Source organism: Macaca nemestrina, chromosome 5, assembly GCF_043159975.1.
Source record: "Macaca nemestrina isolate mMacNem1 chromosome 5, mMacNem.hap1, whole genome shotgun sequence".
NCBI classification, from domain to species: domain Eukaryota; kingdom Metazoa; phylum Chordata; class Mammalia; order Primates; family Cercopithecidae; genus Macaca; species Macaca nemestrina.
This window is the reverse complement of record NC_092129.1, coordinates 147,028,513-147,047,678: the sequence shown is the minus strand read 5'-3', so window position 1 is coordinate 147,047,678 and position 19,166 is coordinate 147,028,513.

Below are 19,166 nucleotides of genomic sequence, written 5' to 3'. Positions count from 1 at the left end.
CAGCCTGGGCAACAACAGTGAAACTCCATCTCAAAAAAAAAAAAAAAAAAAAAAGAAATCATCCCTGGGGAGGTCCTTGGAGAGTGTTGCCTCCAGCGTTTCTCCAGTCTCTTCAGGTTATAGGCACTGGGGAGTCCTGAAGTCCTCCATGAAGCACCCTGAAAAGTCATTGAAACTTAAGTTTTGGAAACCAGAACAATGGTGTGAGGAATATAACGCCATAACCACGAAGTTTCCTGAAACAAGAAGACTGTCAAACCAAATATGGTCACCTGGCCCTTATTCATTGTTTTATCTGTGAATCCTTGCTGGGAAACAGTAGGGATTGCTAATGGTTTAAGAAAATGCTAGGCCGGGCGCAGTGGCTCAAGCCTGTAATCCCAGCACTTTGGGAGGCCGAGACGGGCGGATCACGAGGTCAGGAGATCGAGACCATCCTGGCTAACACGGTGAAACCCCGTCTCTACTAAAAAAATACAAAAAACTAGCCGGGAGAGGTGGCGGGCACCTGTAGTCCCAGCTACTCAAGAGGCTGAGGCAGGAGAATGGCGTAAACCCAGGAGGTGGAGCTTGCAGTGAGCTGAGATCCGGCCACTGCACTCCAGCCTGGGCGACAGAGCGAGGCTCCATCTCAAAAAAAAAAAAAAAAAAAAAAAAAAAAAAAAGAAAATACTATGTGAGAGAAACCTAATGTTGGAGCTATTCCCAGCCTGAGTCTGCTCAATCTAGGACAAAGAAGCTGGTCCAGCCACGGGCTCCTGGTGTTCTTCAGAAGTAGGATTTGAAAACCAGTCTCGCCGGGCGCGGTGGCTCACGCCTGTAATCCCAGCACTTTGGGAGGCCGAGGCGGGCGGATCACAAGGTCAGGAGATCGAGACCACGGTGAAACCCCGTCTCTACTAAAAATACAAAAAATTAGCCGGGCGCGGTTGTGGGCGCCTGTAGTCCCAGCTACTCGGGAGGCTGAGGCAGGAGAATGGCGTGAACCCGGGAGGCGGAGCTTGCAGTGAGCCGAGATCGCGCCACTGCACTCCAGCCTGGGCGACAGAGCGAGACTCCGTCTCAAAAAAAAAAAAAAAAAAAAAAGAAAACCAGTCTTGTCCAGGACCAACCCTGGCATGGAAAACAAGCCCAAAAAGGAAAAGTGACTTGCTCAAGGTCACATGACTGGTCTAGGGCAGAAATAGGATTAGATCCTCCTACTACTGAGCTTTTCTTTTCCCCTCACATGCTTTGATCCAAGCCCCCTAAGAGTGGGTCATGGATTCTAAGCCAAAACCTATGGAAATTGAGGAGGATCTTGATGCTTCTGGATTTTAGAGGCCAGTTTAGGACTGAAGTACTTAAGGAAATCTGTCACCACTTAATCCCTGGCCCAAGGTCATATCACTCAAGTGGAATAGGGAGGGTGTTTCTTGATGAGGATGGGCTGATGGGAAAGAGCCAGAGCCTATAGAGAGGCCAGCCCCGTCACTGTCTCCCAGAATGAGTGGGCAGTCACTACCAGATCTGAATCAGCACCCCTTGTCTCCCTCCTGAGTTCAGGCCTGAGGCTGCTCCTTCTTGCTGCTGGATACACTGCAGCCACCCCAGTGGAACTTGTCCAATGCCAGCATTGCCTTTCGACCAGCTCCATGTGTGCCCGTGTCACCAACAAGGTGTTGGGCATCACTTTCAAATTCTCCTCCCCACCACATCCACCTCGTTCCCCCATTTCCATTGCTACTGCCCTGTCCTCCACATCAGGACTTGCCTACTTTTTTTTTTTTTTCTTTTTTTTTGAGACAGGGTCTCACTCTGTCTCCCAGGCTAAAGTGCAAACACGGCTCACTGCAGCCTCAACCTCCCAGGCTCACGTGATCCTCCCACCTCAGCCTCCTTGGGTAGCTGGGACTACAGGAATGTGCCACCGTGCCCAGCTAATCGTTTGTATTTTTTTGTAAAGACAAGGTTTTGCACGTTTCCCAGGCTGGTCTCAAACTCCTGGGCTCAAGCAATCCACCCTCCTCAGCCTCCCAAAGTGTTGGGATTACAGGTGTGAGCCACCACACTGGGCCTGACTCTTCCCCCTCCTGGTTTCCATCCTCTCCAGCCCTACACACTCCAGGCTAATTTTATAATCCCACATGGCACCATTCTCAAAAACCTTCAGGGGTTCCCCATTGCCATGGTGAAATCTTTCTCAGCCTCAAAGCAAAGTCATGTGATCTGATAGGTATAAATGTATTCTCAGCAAAAGGTTGAGTTTTGTCCTCAAAGATGTGGTCACTGGCCCCCCCCTTTTTTTTTTTTTTTTTGAGATGGAGTCTCGCTCTGTCGCCCAGGCTGGAGTGCAGTGGCCGGATCTCGGCTCACTGCAAGCTCCGCCTCCCGGGTTAATGCCATTCTCCTGCCTCAGCCTCCCGAGTAGTTGGGACTACAAGTGCCCGCCACCTCGCCTGGCTAGATTTTTTTTGTATTTTTGGTAGAGACGGGGTTTCACCGTGTTAGCCAGGATGGTCTCGATCTCCTGACCTTGTGATCCACCCGTCTCAGACTCCCAAAGTGCTGGGATTACAGGCTTGAGCCACCGCGCCCAGCTGGATCCCTTTTTTACATGACAAAACCAAATGAATTAGCTTTGCATTCAAGGCCCTTCACAATGTGATCCTCTTGCCTGCCTCAAGCCCACTGTGCCAAATCTCTGCTCCAGCCAAACTGGAGCAAACTAGTCATTGCTGCCCTAATCATACCATGTGTACTTTTGCTCCAAACGTGTTCTCTTTTTTTACTTTAAATTACTATTATAAAAAGAATATGCCTCCAAACTTTTTTTTTTCTTTTTTTGAGACAGAGTTTTGCTCTTGTTGTCCAGGTTGGAGTGCAATGGCGCAATCTCGACTCACCGCAACCTCCGCCTCCCGGGTTCAAGTGATTCTCCCTCTCAGCCTCCCAAGTAGCTGAGATTACATGCATACGCCACCACACCCGGCTAATTTTGTATTTTTAATAGAGACAGCATTTCTTCATGTTGGTCAGGCTGGTCTCAAACTCCCGACCTGAGGTGATCTGCCCGCCTCAGCCTCCAAAATGCTGGGATTACAGGCATGAGTCACTGCGCCCGGCCTACTTTTGATACAACTTTCCTGCTGCTTAGAGTGCTAGAATGGCCTTCCCTCTTCTTCCCACTGGACTGTGCCTTCTAGTGTCATCAACGTTGACGTCCCACTGCAGCCGAGATCTTTTTTCAAGCATACCAGCCTTTGGTGCATCCTGCAGCACTTCTCATCTGAACCTCTCACTTGGCATTTGGCAAATTAAAGCTTGAATCTTACATACTTTGTACTTTTATTCTTTTTTGAAGTAGGACATATGTTTTTGTTTGTTTGTTTGTTTTTGAGACGGAGTCTCACTCTGTTGCCCAGGCTGGAGTGCAGTGGCGTGATCTTGGTTCACTGCAACCTCTGCATCCCCAGGCGATTCTCCTGCCTCAGCCTCCTAAGTAACTAGGATTACAGGTGCCCATCACCATACCCAGCTATTTTTTTGTGTTGTTGAGATGGAGTCTTGCTCTATTGCCCAGGCTGGAGTACAGTGGCACGATCTTGGCCCACTGCAAACTCTGCCTCCCAGGTTCAAGCAATTCTCCTGCCTCAGCCTCCCAAAGTAGCTGGGATTATGGATGTGCACCATCATGCCTGGCTAAATTTTGTATTTTTAGTAGAGACCAGGTTTCACCATGTTGGCTAGGCTGGTCTTGAACTCCTGACCTCAAGCGATCTGCCTGCCTCGGCCTCACAAAGTGCTGGGATTATAGGTTTGAGCCACTGTACCCAGCCTGCCTGCAGTAGGACATACCTGACTGCTTATCAAAGCCTTGAAAAGGCTGCTCAGGGCAGGCACATGATAGCAATCGGCTGATGGTAATGAAAGGAATTGGCAGTGGGCAGATCAGATGGGAGTGGTGTATTAGTTATCTGTTGCCATGTAACAAATTATGAGAAAACTTGGTGTATCAGTCTGGGTCTGATCAAGAGAGAAACCGCATAGTAATTTAACAGGAAATTTGAATATGATTATTAAAACAGGGAATTGGAGTAACAAAGAATTGGTTAGTAAGGAGTTATGAGAACCCTATGGAATAATGAATAGCTGGCATGAGGTGCAGCTCCTACCTCCCAAGGCTGAGATATAGCACCCAAGAAAGAGGTATCCTCTCCCCACCCAGGGCTGAGATCCAGACCCTGTTGAGTAGAGCACAGCCCACAGCTCACTAGGTGGCAGAAAAGTCACTGTACTGTCATGCCAGTGGAACTTGCCAGATATATGCCCTCTAGGATGCCAGGGAAAGCTCTTCCCCAGGGAGGTGTGGAACTAGAGACTTTCCACTACAGAGCTAACTGAGTGGGGTGCAGGGGAAGCTGCTGCTCACTGGGTCCTGCTGGTCTTCATGTGCTGCGGGAGCCGGCACTGGAGAACCTGTGGGTGCTGCAGGAGCCTGATGCAGGAGAAGCCACATGCACACAGGTGCTATGTGAGGCAGAAGTTGGAGCCATTCTGCTTACGCTACAGCCCAAGGTGGGCAGTGCCAGGAGAAGCTGCTAGCCTCTGGGTGTTGCTGGCTACTCCAGAAACTGAGCACTGAAAGCTGTTTGCACAGTAGGAGCTTGTCAATCAAGCACACTGGAACCAGGAAGCAAAAACCTCTTCCTCCCACAATGTCTCTCCAGCTCCCTTCCTCTTAGTCATTTAAATATCAATAAACATATGTTACCTTTCACAGGAATTTGAGAGCATCTTGACTGGGTGGTTCTGGCTCAGTCAAGCTGTGGTTACAGTTACGCTTTTGCCAAGGACTGTTGTTATTTGAAGGCTTGACTGGGGCTGGAGGATCCCCTTCCAAGACAGCACAGTTATGGGACTGACAAGTTGGTGCCAGCTGTTGGCAGGAGGCCTCAGTCTTCCTACACGTGGGCATCTCCACAGGGGTGTTTGAGAGTCTTCATGATGTAGCAGGACGAGCCGCAGACAAAACTCCTTAGACACCGAGTTAAAGAAGGAAGGGGTTTATTCGGCCAGGAGCATTGGCAAGACTCCTGTCTCAAGAGCCGAGCTCCCTGAGTGAGCAATTCCTGTCCCTTTTAAGGGCTCACAACTCTTTAAGGGGGTCTGCGTGAGAGGGTTGTGATCAATTGAACAAGCAGGGGGCACGTGACTGGCGGCTGCATGCACTGGTAATTAGATCGGAACAAAATAGGATAGGGATTTTCACAGTGCTTTTCTTTTCTTTTCTTTTCTTTTTTTTCTTTTTGAGACAAAGTCTGGCTCTGTCGCCCAGGCTGGAGTGCAGTGGCGCGATCTCAGCTCACTGCAACCACCGCCTCCCGGGTTCACACCATTCTCCTGCCTCAGCCTCCTGAGTAGCTGGGATTACAGGTGCCGCCATCATGCCCGGCTAATTTTTGTGTTTTTTTTTTAAGTAGAGACGGGGTTTCACCATGTTCGCCAGGATGGTCTCGATCTCCTGACCTTGTGATCTGCCCGCCTCGGCCTCCCAAAGCGCTGGGATTACAGGAGTGAGCCACCATGCCCAGCCTCACAGTGCTTTTCTATACAATGTCTGTAATCTATAGATAACATAACTGATTAGGTCAGGGGTCGATTTTTAACTACTAGGCCCAGGGTGTGGCGCCGGGCTGTCTGCCCGTGGATTTCATTTCTGCCTTTTAGTTTTCACTTTTTCTTTCTTTGGAGGCAGAAATTGGGCATAAGACAATGTGAGGGGTGGTCTCCTCCCTTATTCCCCACCTTTGAGACTCTCACTCAATAGTGGGAGTTCTCACTTTCATTTTTACTACTCATGTCTTCTTGCAAGACAGATCGATAGTGATTCATATAGTACACTTGTGCTGAAGCATTTTGGTGAACTAAGGTAGTGATCAAGCTTTTTTATCATTTGAAGAAGTACAGGTAGCAAACAACGGGGCAGTAAGCAGGTTCCTATTACTATTATAACTCTTATTTTAACAGTTTTAAATCCTCCTAGCGCTGGGAACCATTTTTCCAAACATGGCCCCAGGATCAAATCCATGCCACACTTGCACGGGCACATGTGCCAGTTTTGTCATATCTCTAACTATATCTTCAACTACTTGCCCTTGATTATGTATGTGTAGGCAGCAATTAGTAAGGTTAAATTTCCTACAGACCTCTCCTTCAGCTGCTAGCAAGTAGTCGAGAGCTAATCTACTTTGATAGATAGCATTTCTCATCTGAGTTTCTTGCCTGGCCAGAATAGTCAAGGCTCTGCCAGTTTTATTAGTGATTTTTTTTTTTTTTTTTTTTTTTTGAGACAGAGTCTTGCTCTGTTGCCCAGGATGGAGTGCAGTGGCCGGATCTCAGCTCACTGCAAGCTCCGCCTCCCGGGTTTACGCCATTCTCCTGCCTCAGCCTCCCGAGTAGCTGGGACTACAGGCGCCCGCCACCTCGCCCGGCTAATTTTTTTGTATTTTTAGTAGAGACGGGGTTTCATTGTGTTAGCCAGGATGGTCTCGATCTCCTGACCTCGTGATCCGCCCATCTCGGCCTCCCAAAGTGCTGGGATTACAGGCTTGAGCCACCGCACCCGGCCTAGTGATTTTTTTTTTAAAGACAGCTTGTAACCGTATGATTCGGTTGATCATGTAAATGGGGGTCCAACATCCCCACGAGCCATTTTGTGCCTAAGTAGCAGGCCTATAATATTGTATGATTCTCTCAGGGGGCCATTTATCATTTTTTCAATTTCCTATAGTTATGCTTCTCTTCTTGTGGGAAGCATAGACAGGGAAGCCCAGGAGTTCACCCGTTTTTATGGGCAGTAGGAAGAAAGATGGTTTAATAGTGCCAATAAGACAACTACCTGCCCACTGGTCAGGTAATTTGGCATAAGCTCTATGCCCACATATCCAGTATAATCCAGTGGGGGCTGTCCAGTCCCAGTGGGACTCCGGGTGGGTCCACACGGTTTGCAACTTTGGGAATTTACTAAATGGATTTCTCTCTGTGTGATTTGAACTCCGCCAAGTGACTGTTTTTGTGGTACCATTGCACAGTTTCTGTCTCAGGCAACTAAGTCGTCCCACAGGGTTAGTAAATTCTTTTCCTTCTCTAGCTATGCAATGTTGTCCAATAATTGAGGCTTTTAGGACCCAGAAATTATCAGGGTGATTCTTTTGAGCCAGGAATTCATCAGGAACTGGGTCTGTAGGTACTAATTCTCGGGCTTGCCATGGCCATTGATCTCTTATTACAGTTCCTCCACATACATAACATGAAGTGACATTGAGACACTGGGCTACACACTCAACTAATTGCAAAAACAAATTTTTTGTTTTTCCTGGAATTCCTGGTACTGGCACATTTAGTTCATCATAGAAAGTTTGAAACACTGGCTCAGGAGAGCGTTTGTAAACTTCTCCTCAAACCAAGATATTTACTCGAGGATCCAGTCTGGCCCCATCGATTCCTAAGGTCACACACTCCCGTTTTTTCCAGTGAGGATCAAGGGGATTGGTTATTACTAGCTTTAAGGGGTTACATTGTCCTTTAGTACAGGGAGGGCCATTTTTTCCTTTCTGAAGGTGGACTGGATCCTTTTCATTTTTTTTTTTTAATCCAAGTGGCCTAAATGACATAAGACCAGTATTTACATTTATTTCCACACAGTCCTAATTTATGACGGATGTACTTATTTTCTGCCATATAGCCTCTTTTCTAATTAAGAGAACCACACCTTATTCCTAACTTATTACTATTAATGACAGCACAGGCATCAAATTTTAAGGTGACTTGTTTGGGCATCCCTTTTTCTTCTGTTTTGGCTAACACTTTACTCGCATCATTTATGAGCCCCTACCAGCCCTCAGTCTTTAATCTTATTTTTAAAACTGTGGTCATGGGAGGCTCAGATGGGTCATAACACACATCAGGTTGGTCATTTCCTGGGCTACATACCTTGGATAGAATAACATTATAAAAACAAGTTCTTTTTAAGAGTTCAGTACACTTATAATAACCATAAAATAATAGGACCATAGCAACCTTTGGTCCTACCTCAGTGACTTGATGTATACACTGGGAACAGTCCTCAGTCTGAGGAAGGTCAGTTGAAGTCCTTACTGTAAAAGTCCAAATTTTAAGGAAAATGAGTCCTGCAATGAGTTTTCTCATGCTTCGGCCGTGCGTGGACCAGTCAGCTTCCGGGTGTGACTGGAGCAGGGCTTGTCATCTTCTTCAGAGTCACTTTGCAGGGGTTGGCGAAGTTGCTCCCGTCCATGTACCACTTACAGTCTACTCATGTTCAAGGATGGTCTCGGAGATTGGGCCTGCTAGAATAAACTGAGTCCAGCACCTCTACACAGTTATGTTCAACTGGGCTCTCTGATACCGGGAGCAAGGTGGCGGGGTTTAGGGTGTTGCAAACTTCAATGGTTATGCGGGGATTTTCACATAGCAAGCTTTGGTACTTGGTTAATCTAGCATTTGTCAACCAATGATGTCCTTTGGTAGTCATTAAAGTTACCACAGCATGGGGGCCTTTATATTCAGGTTTTGCCTAAGGGTTAGTTTATCTGCTTCTTGTGCTAACAGGGCCGTTGCTGCTAGAGCCCTTAGACCTGGAAGCCAGACTTTGGAAACCCTAACTAGTTGTTTTGAGAGATAGGCCACTGGCCTTGGCCAGGGCCCCACAGTCTTTGTTAAAACTCCAACTGCCATTTTTTCTCTTTCTGACACAGAGTGTAAAGAGTTTTGTCAGGTCAGGTAGCCTCAGGGCTGGGGCCGACATGAGTTTTTCTTTTAACTCATGAAAAGCTCATTGCTATTGGTTGTAATAGATGTAGTTTATCTAATCTACATTTTTGTTAACTGTCACCCATAAAAATATTGACTCAAATCCTGCAGCTATTTGATTTCAAGCTTTAAATTGATCTGGTATTCCTCGTGGGAATCCAACTGCATCTAAGTAGACACGAGAGTCGAAAGACCCATAACGGGTTTCTCTCGCTTCATGATGTCTTATTTTTTTCCTTCTGGTTGATGAAATGCCAGGGTGAAAGGGATAGCCAATTAGACTAAAGCACAAGTGCCACTCCAGTTATTCGGCAGAGTGCCCAGTAAAGGTCCACCACAATACCACCACACATCCTCTCAGGGATGAACAAGGGCTGACTGATTGATAAGGTCTTGAAAATTCTTAAGCTCACTGCATCCTTTGAGGTCTCCAAGGAACGCTAAGTTTCCTCCCTGTTGTGAGAGACACGAAGTGAACTTAGTATTGGGAGATGGAGGCTGGATGGCCCTCTGGGGCTGACCTGCAGGGTGCTGGACTTTGGGATATAACAGAGAGAGCCTGGCACGACTTATTACTCCAGGCTGTAGAATCCTGGAAAAGAGCTACCATGCAGCCCACACCTGGTCGACTGGAGGACCACCTTAGTGGAAAGGGGACAATCTGGGCCTCTGGCCTGCCATGAACACAAGCATAGCAATTGCTTTTGTTTAATGTGCAGATGGAATATATGATCCATTTTAACCAGGCATTTGCATCTTGGTATCCTGTCTTAATTGCTAAAGTTTGTTTTAAGTCTTTAACTTCTATGATCCTCTAGTAAAATGAATGTATGATTTTAGAAAATTACAAAAACCGGTTGGGGAAGTCCATCCTTGCGCTTTAGTGGTCCACAGAACGTTGGACCAACTATGGCATGAAAGCCCTACATCGGGGGGCAAGATTTCTGGCTGGCACTGGAATCTTGATCGAAATCTCCCTGGATTAAATGGTCCTAGTTTACTAATGCCGTCTGAGGAGACTCAGGAAGGACAGAAGTACTTTCTGAAGTAGAGGGCTGTCTTTGACTTGGCAAGTCCCCACAGGGTATAACAAGGCAGGCATTAAATGCAATAGTTTGAGGCAAAATTGACTTGGTTATGTTAATAACTAGATGGTCAGCAACAGAATGAGGAAAGAAGAAAGAGTAATAGAACAGACGAAAATAGTTAAATTTTTCTTAGCTTTAGTTTGGTAGGGTTTTCGCCTGGGACTATGGCCCACAGCTCTGGAGCGGGTGGCGCTTTCTTGACTTGGGTGTGATGAGTCCATCCTTTTTTGCTGTATAAACGGCAGTCTCGGTGGTTAGCAGCACAAGGTAGGGTCCTTCCCAGGCTGGCTCGAGTTTTTCTTCTTTCTACCCTTTGATGAGAACATGATCTTCAGGCTGGTGCTGGTTTACCGGAAATTCTGGGGGTGGTACATGTGCTAAAAGACTTTTAGTTTTTGAGAGAAAGGAAAGTGGAAGATAAACCAAGTAAATAATTGTTAAGAAATTGACCTTTTGTTTTAAATGTGGGGACCTTGGCAGTGGACTTTATAGTCCTTAGTGCCTTTTTACTGAGAAATTTCCTTTAGCACCTATTTTTATTAGTTTTTAAACCAAAGAAAGCCGAATACGATTTTATATTTAACAATGCTTCTCGTATGATTTTTATACCAGATAAGCTAAATTTTATCTTTATATTAGTGTGTTATTAATGTTAAACCTAATTTTAATAAAACCTTATAGACATATTTATCTAATTTTTAATGTTTGACCATAAGGTAAGATTTTATAGACTCTTTTTAACCTTTTATAATTTTTGCTAAAGAGCAGGTTGGCACCTTAAGAACAACCTGTTATGTTTTCACTTTAATGTCCAGTTCGGCCGGGCGCGGTGGCTCAAGCCTGTAATCCCAGCACTTTGGGAGGCCGAGACGGGCGGATCACAAGGTCAGGAGATCGAGACCATCCTGGCTAACACGGCGAAACCCCATCTCTACTAAAAACACAAAAAATTAGCCGGGCGAGGTGGCGGCGCCTGTGGTCCCAGCTACTCGGGAGGCTGAGGCAGGAGAATGGCGTGAACCCGGGAGGCGGAGCTTGCAGTGAGCTGAGATCTGGCCACTGCACTCCAGCCTGGGCGACAGAGCGAGACTCCGTCTCAAAAAAAAAAAAAAAAAAAAAAATGTCCAGTTCACAGAAAAACTGGATGATACTTCTTTAACTTTAGCTAATATGTTTACACACGGAATTTTCTTTACAATTAACATTTTAAAACTTGCTTAAACCTTCAAAACAGTAATTTTTTTTTCAATAGTTTTACATTCAGGAGGGCTACTTTTAAATTACACAACTTTTTTTGCATAAATTCTTTTTTATAACATTTTTCTCTTTAGTGACTTTCGCAGACAATTCTTTGACATGCCTCAACTTTCTGACTTATTACAAATATTTCTTTCTTTAAACAACCAGTTAATTTATTTCAGGACAAGAATCTACCGTATAATACTCTTTTTATATAAATTCCGCCCCCCTTTATTTTTCCTTTTTTTTTTTTTTCCTTAGGATTCTTCTGAACTGGTGTGGTGTGCTCACAATGAAGTTTCCTCTAAAAGTTATTTTTTTCCTTTTTTTTTTTTGTTAGCAAAGCAGTTGCCACTACAGATTGAATGTATTTGGGCCATCCGCGGGTTACTGGGTTAAGGATTTTTGATAGGAAGGCCTTAGTGCTTTCGGGATACGCCCTTGTTTACACTGATAACAAAGTGGTATTGGAGTGTTATAGGGTTAGGGAGAATACCTTCAATTATCAATTACAGGTTTTAAATTTACCTTGGCTTTTAAAGGAATAGGGTGCACTTTTTTTTTTTTTTTCCTTAACTACTTGTATCTCTCTCTCTCTTTCTCTCTCTGCCTCTCTGTCTCTTCCTTTCTCTCTCTCTGCTGGTCTTTCCTTGCCTTTGCCAGCCTCTTATGCTGCTGTTCTCTCAACCACTGTGTGTTGGGGGTGGGGCGTCTAAAGCCAGCTGTAACCAAGTGTCTATGTATGGGAACTGGTCTGGGTTCCCTGGCTTACAGGTTACCTTGTGCCATACCTTTGAAACAAGGGACCTGTCCAGGCTTCCTTCTAATGGCCAACCTACCTCTAATGCTGGCCAGTCTATCTTACACAAAGTTTTAAGTTTTCCTGGTGTCACAGTACTCCATAGTCTCCCTTAAATTCTTTTTTGAAATTTTTCAACATAGTTCCTAGTACGGTGGGCTTATTTGTGCCTGACCTATGCTTCTCTGAGACAAAACACCACACTCACACCACACGCACACCACAAAACAAAGAATGGGTAAAAAGGGTACACACACACTTTTGCAGTTTGCACCAAACCAAAATCAAAACCAAAATCAGAGTATCCAGAAATCCAAGCCAGGTCAAAACCAAAACCAAAGTATCAAGCAATCCAAGTCAAGTCAAAACCAAAAACCAATGTCCTGGTACAGGCACACCATGGGTGATCAGGCCACGCTTCCATTCAAATCGAGTAGGCAAGTTCCCAAGACCAATCCTGTCAAGCAATCCAAACCAAGTCAAAACCAAAACCAAAGTGCCGATAATGGCATGCCGTGGGTGATCAGGCCACGCTTCCACTCAAACGGAGTGAGCAAGTTTCAAAGACTAGTCTTACCAAGTTTTAGATGTCCAGACTCCAAGTGCCCATTCCTTCCTGGTGTTCAGCCACCGTGTTGATCCTCCATGGGGGCCTGCCACACACTGCTCTGGTGAGGTGTCCCACTGGGGCAAATGCCTACCCAGGAGCGCTCTCAGGATCTGCCTCACTCAGGCTGGTTGGAGTCCCCCGCAGGGATGTTCCAGAGGGCAGGCTTAAGCCGCCTAAGGAGCTGCCTCGAACATCTGCCAATCACCTCGCTTCCCAGACAGGAAACCAAGAAATGTAGCAGGACGAACGGCAGACAAAACTCCTCAGACACCGAGCTACAGAAGGAAGGGGTTTACTCGGCCAGGGGCATCGGCAAGACTCCCTCAAGAGCCGAGCTCCCCGAGTGAGCAATTCCTGTCCCTTTTAAGGGCTCACAACTCCAAGGGGGTGCGTGTGAGAATGTCATGATTGATTGAGCGAGCAGGGGGTACGTGACTGGGGGCTGCATGCACCAGTAATTACATCAGAACAAAACAAGATAGGGATTTTCACAGTGCATTTCTATACAATGTCTGTAATCTATAGCTAACATAACTGATTAGGTCAGGGGTCGATCTTTAACTACCAGGCCCAGGGTGTGGCGCTGGGCTGTCTGCTTGTGGATTTCATTTCTGCCTTATAGTTTTTACTTTTTGTTTCTTTGGAGGCAGAAATTGGGCGTAAGACAATATGAAGGGTGGTCTCCTCCCTTAATGACATAGCAACTGGCTTGCCTTATAGTAAATCATCCAGGAGAGAACAGAGCAGACGCTGCAATGCCTTTTCTGACCTCACCTCAGAAGTCATACACTGTCATTTCAGCCACATTCTATTCATTAGAAGTCAGTCTAGCCCCCATTCAAAGGAAGGGAATCAGGCTCTACCTATTAATGAAAGAATATCAAGGAATTTGTGAACATTTAAAAACCACTACAAGTACATTGTCAACAAGGACTAATTGGACACCTACTGTGTGCTCAGCAGCTAGATGCATCTGTATCCCCACAGAGACATTCCCTGCCAAGGAGAAGAGAAATTTTATAACCAGTAGTTGACACTCCATCCTTCCCCTGTGTCTTTTTTTCCAGCTGTTTAGCTTGTTTTCTCACTTGCAGGCCTCTTTGACCCTCAGGCAATTCTATTTACAAAGAAACATCTCTTCCCATCTTCTCATTTAATTCTAACGTTTCAGAGAAGAGGAGTGGCTTGAATTGGATCTCCAGCGAGGAGAGAGAAGAGCTCTCCAGGTTGGGAGACTTGGACTTTACAGGAAGGGAAACCAATTAGAGTTTCCCTCTGATGGGCTTGTGATAGGGGTAGGGTGCTGGTAGATGATTTTGGCCAGGCTGATTGCCAGTTACTTCTCTAACTGATTACCTGAAGGAGATGTATGAGAGATAGAGACAAAGGGAACTCCAGCCCCACTGCATGGCTTCCAGTAGGACCCCAACACAGGGTTCTCAAGCAAAACTGGGCTGGAGTAGCCAGGTATGTCTTAAAACTTAAAGCAGGGGCCGGGCACCTGTAATCCCAGTGCTTTGGGAGGACAGGCAGGGGGATCACTTGAGGCCAGGAGTTCCAAACAAGCCTGGACAACACAGCAAGACCCCCATTTCTTTTTCTCTTTCTTTTTTTTTTTTTGAGATGGAGTTTCACTCTTGTTGCCCAGGCTAGAGTGCAACAGCATGATCTTGGCTCACTGTAACCTCCGCCTCCCAGGTTCAAGCAATTCTCTTGTGTCTCAGCCTCCTGAGTAGCTGGGATTATAGGCGCCCATCACTAAGCCTGGCTAATTTTTGGTATTTTTAGTAGAGACGGGGTTTCACCATGTTGGCCAGGCTGGTCTTGAACCCCCGACCTGACCTCAGGTGATCCATGTGCCTTGGCCTCCTAAAGTGTTGGGATTACAGGCGTGAGCCACTGTGCAAGACACCCCCATTTCTTTTTTTTTTTTTTCTTTGAGATAGAGTCTCGCTCTGTCACCCAGGCTGGAGTGCAGTGGCGCGATCTCGGCTCACTGCAAGCTCCACCTCCCGGATTTCACACCATTCTCCCACCTCAGCCTCCGGAGTAGCTGGGACTACAGGCGCCAGCCACAACGCCTGGCTAATTTTTTGTATTTTTAGTGGAGATGGGGTTTCACTGTGTTAGCCAGGATGGTCTCGATCTGACCTCGTGATCCACCTACCTCAGCCTCCCAAAGTGCTGGGATTACAGGCGTGAGCCACCACGCCCGGCTAGACCCCCATTTCTACAAAATATTAAAATATTAGCCAGTTGTGGCAGTGTGCACAGTAGCCTCCCAGCTACTTGGGTGGCTGAGGTAGTAGGATTACTTGAGTCCAGGAGTTCAAGGCCGCAGTGATTTGTGATTGTGCTACTGCACTCCAGGCTGGGCAACAGAGTAAGACCCTATCTCTGAAAAAAAACGAAAACAAAATCTTTAAAGCAGAGCCTTTCATTTTCTCTAAACTCACATGTTACCAACGATGGCTCTCTGAGCCCAAAGCAATAAGAACTCTAGAGTTGCTCTTATGAGTGAAGAAACAAAGAAGAGAGAAGAAAGAGATTGGTTTCTTTTTGTTTGTTTGTTTTTTTGAGATGGAGTCTTGCTCTGTTGCCCAGGCTGGAGTGCAGTGGTGTGATCTCGGCTCACTGCAAGCTCTGCCTCCCAAGTTCAAGCAATTCTCCTGTCTCAGCCTCCCAAGTAGCTGGGATTACAGGCGCCCGCCACCACGCCCAGCTAATTTTGTTGTATTTTTAGTAGAGACAGGGTTTCACCGTGTTAGCCAGGATGGTCTTGATGTCCTGACCTTGTGATCCATCCACCTTGGCCTCCCAAAGTGCTGGGATTACAGGCGTGAGCCACCATGCCCAGCGGAGATTGGTTTCACTTTTATGAAATAAGAATTTTTTTTATATTTCATAATATATTTGTATACATTTTTTTGTATAACCTTTATACATCTCTGATAATAATAAATGGCAAATGTGGCAGGTAGCCTTCTAAAACTATCCAGTGACCCCAACTTCTTAAATATGCCCTGTTTAATTTGCTGCCCTTGAATCTGAGCTGGACCTAGTAATTTTCTTCTAACCTAGAATATGGCAAAGGGAGAGCATGCCCCCTTTTTTTTTTTTTTGAGATGGAGTCTCGTTCTGTCGACCAGGCTGGAGTGCAGTGGCACAATCTTAGCTCACTGCAACCTCTGCCTCCCAGGTTCAAGTAATTCTCCTGCCTGAACTTCCCGAGTAGCTGGGATTATAGGCGTCTGCCACCATGCCCAGCTAATTTTTTAAATTTTAATAGAGACAAGGTTTTGCTGTGTTGGCCAGGCTGGTCTTGAACTTCTGACCTCAGGTGATCCACCTGCCTCGGCCTCCCAAAGTGCTGGGATTACAGGCATGAGCCACTGTGCCTGGCTGCATGTTACTTTTGAAATTAAACTACGAAAGACTGTGATTCCTCTTGTTTCCCATCTCTCTTGCCCTTTCACTTGCTCATGCTGATAAAGGCAGCTGCCAAGTTGTGAGCTTCCTTGTGGACAGGCCTACATGGTAAGGAACCCGGGAAGGACCCAGGCCAACAGACTGTGCAGAGCCAAAGTTGTCAGTCCAACAGCTTGTAAGGACCCAAAACCTGCCAATAACCTATTGAATAAGTTTGGAAGCAAATGCACCCCTGAGTGGAAATTGAAGATGACTGCAGCTGCCGCCAGCACCTCGACCACAGCCTTGTGAGAAACTCAGAGCCAGAGTACATGGCTAAGCTGTAATAGATTCCTGACACATAAAACCGTGAGATAAAAAATAATGAGTTAGGCCACTGATATGGTTTGGCTCTGTGTCCCCACCCAAACCTCCTGTTGAACTGTAATTCCCAACGTTGGGAGAGGGACCTGGTGGGAGGTGATTGGATCATGGGGGCAGATCCCTGCTTGCTGTTCTCATGAAAGTGACTGAGTTCTTGGCTGGGCGCGGTGGCTCACGCCTGTAATCCCAGCACTTTGGGAGGCCGAGACGGGCGGATCACAAGGTCAGGAGATCGAGACCATCCTGGCTAACACTGTGAAACCCCGTCTCTACTAAAAATGCAAAAAATTAGCCGGGCGAGGCGGCGGGCGCCTGTAGTCCCAGCTACTCGGGAGGCTGAGGCAGGAGAATGGCGTGAACCCGGGAGGCGGAGCTTGCAGTGAGCCGAGATCGCGCCACTGCACTCCAGTCTGGGCGACTAAGCGAGACTCTGTCTCAAAAAAAAAAAAAAAAAAAAAAAAAAAAAAAAAAAAAAAAAGAAAGTGACTGAGTTCTCATGAGATCCGATGGTTTAAAAGTGTGTAACACATCCCCCTCTGCTCTCTCTGCCATGGTAAGATGTACCTGCTTCCCCTTTGCCTTCCATCATGATTGTAAGTTTCCTGATGCCCCAGCCATGCTTCCCGTACAGGCTGTGGAAGTGTGAGTCAACAAACCTCTTTTCTTCATAAATTACCATCTCAGGTAGTTCTTTATAGCGGTGTGAGAACAGACTAATACAGCCACTAAACTTTGGGGGAATTCGTTTATGCAAGAAGGTAATCAATACAACAGGTGATTGTTCCAAGGGTCCAGGCACTGGGTCAGTTGTCTTCTTCCACTCAAGGATGGAAAGAAGAATACTCAATGCGACAAGTGTAAGCCTTTAATGCCTGTGACTCCTCCCCACAAGTAACTATGGCCTTCTGTGTGTCCTGGAACATGACATGGATTCCTTCCAGAGAAGCAGGACGGGCATGGAGGGAGCTTCCCCTTCTACAACACCTGCTCCCCCTGAGCCCAAGAATAAACCAAAACCCCAGCCTGGGAGGCCCCCTTTCCTCTCCGATGTCTTCCTTTCCTCAAAATCCCCTTATTGCCCCTGAGCTGCTCAGTAATTGTGACCTTAGAATGCTCTTTCCCATGAGCTGGGCCAAGGAGTTCTACAGTCAAAAGGAAGTGATGGCCAGGGACAGTGTCTCATACCTGTAATCCCAGTACTTGGGGAGGCTGAGGAGGGCAGATTGCTTGAGCTCAGGAGTTTGAGAATAGCCTGGGAAACATGGCAAAATCCCACCTCCACCAAAGAAAAGAAAAGAAAAGAAAAGAACAATATAGCTGGGCATGATGGTGCACGCCTGTAATCCCAGCTACTAAGGAGGATGGATTGAGCCAGGAGGTCGAGGTTATGGTGAGCCATCATTGTGCCACTGCACTCCAGTCGGCGAGACAGAGTGAGACTCTGTCACAAACAAACAAATAAACAAACAAAGTGATGCTTATTTTTGCTGGGTGTTGTGGCTCACGCCTGTAATCCCAGCACTTTGGGAGGCCGAGGTGGGCAGATCACTTGAGGTCAGGCGTCCGAGACCAGCCTGGCCAATGTGGCAAAACCCCATCTCTGCTAAAAATACAAAAATTAGCCAGGCGTGGTGGTGCATGCCTGTAGACCCAGCTACTTGGGAGGCTGAGGCAGAAGAATCGCTTAAACCCAGGAGGCAGAGGTTGCAGTGAGCTGAGATCACACCACCGCACTCTAGCCTGGGTGACAGAGCAAGACTCCAACTCAAAGAAAAAAAAAAGTGATGCCTATTTTTCATCATGTGGAAGGAAAAGTTAAGTGAATAGATACTTTTTCCCATTTTCCCACTTGCTACGGCTTATCTGCTGATGAGTAACAGATGGCCAAATGAATGAGCAAGAAGCAAAGAGTATTAGAAAAACACAGAAATGTGATTTCTTTTCTTTTTTTTTTTTTTTTTTTTGAGACAGAGTCTTGCTCTGTCGCCCAAGCTGGAGTGCAGTGGCGCTATCCTGGCTCACTGCAAGCTCCGCCTCCCGGGTTCACGCCATTCTCCTGCCTCAGCCTCCCGAGTAGCTGGAACTACAGGCGCCCGCCACCGCGCCCGGCTCATTTTTTGTATTTTTAGTAGAGACGGGGTTTCACCATGGTCTCGATCTCCTGACCTTGTGATCCGCCCGCCTCGGCCTCCCAAAGTGCTGGGATTACAGGCGTGAGCCACCGCGCCCGGCCGAAATGTGATTTCTTAAAATAGTTTTTGTATTGGCCATGTGCAGTGGCTCAAGCCTGCAATCCCGCACTTTGGGAGGCTGAGGCAAGCAGATCACTTGGGAGTTCGACCTCAGGAGCCTGGCCAAAATGGTGGAACCTCGTCTCTACTAATAATACAAAAAAAAATTAGTCAGGCGTGGTGGCACGCACCTGTGGTCCCAGCTACTTGGGGGGCGGAGGCAGGAGAATCAGCTGAACCCAGAGGTTGCAATGAGCTGAGATTGTTCCACTGCACTCCAGCCTGGGTGACAGAGTGAAACTGTGTCTCAAAAAATAAAAATAAAAGTAAACCCAAAAATAAACAAAAAAAAAGTTTATGTGTTTTTTGAGATGCAGTGACCTAGTTACATGCAATAGAGTGAGAAGAGGGAATGAAGACAGAGAGAAAGAAAACTGAGTTCCTGAGGTGGGATCAAATCTCCTGATGTTTCCTGGTTTCTACAGAGAGCACCAGAAGGTCCAGATCATCAGGACAAGCATGAGAATCACAGCTGCTTCTAAGGGAGTGAGCTGATTCCTAAAATTTGACCCATGGGTGGAATCTGGGGGAAGATT